Here is a 3563-nt window from a genome sequence, read left to right as displayed (position 1 = left end):
GACCTCTCAAAGCTTCAGCTTCCAGGAGACGAGAATGAAGAGGATGATGATGATGAAGGTGCAGGAGGATGAGGAGCGACCGGGAGCTGGACAACTTCACTAAGCGTCTCTCCCTGCAGTTGGTCGGTCGGTCTTAGGACTTGTTCAGCTGTCGGACGTCCTCGCTGTGGAGAGGTGGACCCCCAAAACGCCGGCATGTATACCCTCTGCAGGTGGGCGTGGCCTGTGTGACATCATCAAACCCTACACCTTCCTCACGTAATGTACGCTCCCTCCTCCTTCTGCTCCCTCCCTCCTTTTCTTCTCACTGGACCTCAAACATGAACTTCTTTTTTTTCAGTCTTTTCTCTCTGTTTTTTTCATCATGTACACCTCCTCTCCTCTTCCTCCTCCTCTTCCTCTTTATTCACTCCTCCCTTTTCTTAATGTGTTGTTTTCCAGTCGGGTTTGGCTGTTTGACACTTTATAATTCAGTCTTACAGATGTTTTCCAGCGGTGCTGTGGAGGGAAACACAACAACATGAATATCACCAACAAACTGTTTTAATTCTGTTCTTTGTGTTCACTCTCTGTTACTGTACAATATCGCATGAAGAGCTTTTCTGCAGCCCTTTAATATATTATATTTCTGTGTTCTGTGTATAATTATGACCACACGTGTTCTTATTAGTACTTAATAGTCAAAGTGTTTGTTTAAAACAAGCAGCAGCTGTGAGGTTTGGACTGACAGGAATGAAAGGAATGTAAATGTGTTGTGGATGTTTCACCCCAAAAAACTCAACAAATGACTGTCAGTCCATTAACACACACACACACACTGCAGAGAGAGAGAGAGAGTGTGTGTGTGTGTGTGTGTGTGTGTGTGTGTGTGTGTGTGTGTGTGTGTGTGCTCCACGTGCTCACAGAAAAGCTTGTGAAATCAGAGCGTCCTCGGAGGCCCCGCCGCTCCTGGACCAAAGCATGATGGGAAGAATGAAGCACCACAACATCACACACACACAAACACACACACACACAAACCCCACCCGCATCACAACACATCCGCCCGCTTCACACGTGCATGCTGGGAACAGCCGCAGAGCCAAAACCACTGACATGTTTTCTCCGCGTTGGAGACCGAATGGGGGGACGGTGAAGACGAGGAGGAGGGGGGTGAGGGGAACAGCCGAACCCTGGACCTGGACTTTGTGGACGCAGTTGGTGCAACACGTGCCGTCACATGCGACAGGATGGAGGGGAGGCGCAGCTGATGCAGAAAAAGAAGTGAATATTTAAGGATTCAGTTACGCAACAGAAGAGCAGAGAACAGGAAGCTGATGACAGACGCTCGTCAGGTGTCACCACCTTGGAAAACCGCCAGGAACCAGACTGGCTCTAAGATGATCACTGATGATTAGCGGCTCCCAGGATGCTCCTAGTGGCCAACTGCATTACTGCAACCAATAAATAAACCAGAGTAGAGTCTGCAGCCATGCTAGCAGCAGTGCTTTGAGCTAAATGCTAACATCAGCATGCTAACATGTTCACAGTGACAATGTGCTGAGGTTTAGCAGGTATAATGTTTATCATGTTATCATCTTAGTTTAACATGTTAGCAACAGTAGCTAATTAGCACTAAACACAAAGTACAGCTGAGGCTGACTGCCATTAGTTTGGCAGGCATTTTATTGACCAGGTGTTGGACACTTTAGGATAGTGTGCCTTTTTGCATAGTTTTGGTGATCCCATGATCAAGACAACATGAAAGTCCCGACAAAAACATTGTCCGCTAATGGCTGTAAGGAATTGTAGTAAAGTAAATCATCTGTATTTAAAGAGCTGAAAAGTGCAAATGCAGTTTTTGTCCTTTAAGTCCAGAGTGCAGAAACTGAAGTGTCAAGAAAAGAAGCTCATGAAGGAACAGAGTCCATCTCCATCTTGTTGCTTTGAAGTGTAAACGTTGCAGCTTTAAACTGGCAGTAAAGACTCTGACAGCTGCAAACAACAAGCTTCAACACGTCGCTCGCCAGAGTCAACACTTGAGCTGCTCACAGGTTGTGAAACTTTTCCCTCTTTTCTTTCTCTTCATGTCTGCATTCATAAAGCGGCTCCACGTCTCATCCTGTAAAATTTAAACGCTCCAACATCAAACGGCAGCTCCACGGGCACAGACTAATTAAGGACTCCCACAAACATACCCGCCGCCCGAGGCACAATGCTCCCACTGCACTCTGCTAATTAGGCTAACGAGGCTAACACTGCCAATTAGGCTAACGAGGTGCTGTTATGCAACAGAAAACAAGTGAAAGACTACCACTACTACTACTATTACTACCACTAATGATAATAATAATAATGTAATGTTTCTTTAAAGTAACAAAAAGCAAAAGCAGTAAAGTCTGACTTGTCTTGAACAGATTTATTAAAATGCTAAAAAACTGACGAAAACCAACAGTATTAGTAATAATAGTATTTAGAAGAAGTATAACAGAAGTATTTCTATTAAAGTTCATGATAAAAATCTAGATATCTGTCAACGTATGATAGCTAACAAGCTAACACTTTTAATTTTTTACTTTTTATATTGAAATGAGGATCATTTTGTTTGCTTTGAAGGTTTTAAAGTCTCCATCCACTAGTTTTTATTTTAAACGTCTGCATAAAAAAGTGAAGAGTGAAATCTAGGATGGAAATAAGGAGGGTTTTATTTTAAAAAGTCCTCTTAAATATCTGACATCTTTTCCAGTGCGTCTCCGTCCACGTCCAGCTGTTCCCGGGAACAGGGAGCTCTTAAACCAATCAAACGTCTCTTCTTGCCAAAGCGTCGGCATTGATTCGGCGTGCTGGAGCCCACGCGCCACCTGCATCGCATCACGGTGATGAGCGCTGAAGCCAAGAGGCAACGCTTATATAACCTCCGTGACTCTGGAAACCTGTTGCTGCTGCACAAAGCTGCCTTTGTCTGCCCTCAGGGCTCGACAGCAGAGTGAAGACAGACACTGAAGAAGACAAAACACCGAAACTTTAAAAAGAGGAAAAACAACTTCTTTACACTTGACAATAAATACACACAAGAGCACATTAGCTTATCCCTTAAATCCCCTTAATTTCTCCATTAAATCAGGATTAATTATGCATAATAAATGTAAGAGGGGCTTTTAAGGGATTTCTCATTGTTTGAATTATGGAGACAACAATAATTAAGAGATTTATAATGCCGTTTGTGCAGTTTACAGGGTTATTAATGTGAAAAGACCCATTAAATTGATCAAATTAATGACCCCTGACTGATTTGCTTCATCTGGACTCAATTTGATGGTTAAATGTTCTTTTTTTCCCTCTAAATCCACCTTCCAACAGCTCCAAAGCCGCTGGATTCACATACACACAGAAAACAAGAAAAGTGGCTCTTAGCTTTGGAGCTAACTCTGCTGTCACCACAAGATTTCCAATCTTTGTGCTAAGCTAGGCTAGACACATCCTGATTGCATATGCAGTTGTATTTAGCTACAATGCTAGCTAGTTATAAACAGCTTACCATGTTGAATATGTTGTGGCCATCATTATATTGACTAACTAAACAC

This window comes from Enoplosus armatus, chromosome 24 (genome assembly GCF_043641665.1).
Source record: "Enoplosus armatus isolate fEnoArm2 chromosome 24, fEnoArm2.hap1, whole genome shotgun sequence".
Taxonomy (NCBI): domain Eukaryota; kingdom Metazoa; phylum Chordata; class Actinopteri; order Centrarchiformes; family Enoplosidae; genus Enoplosus; species Enoplosus armatus.
This window is presented reverse-complemented; position numbering follows the sequence as displayed.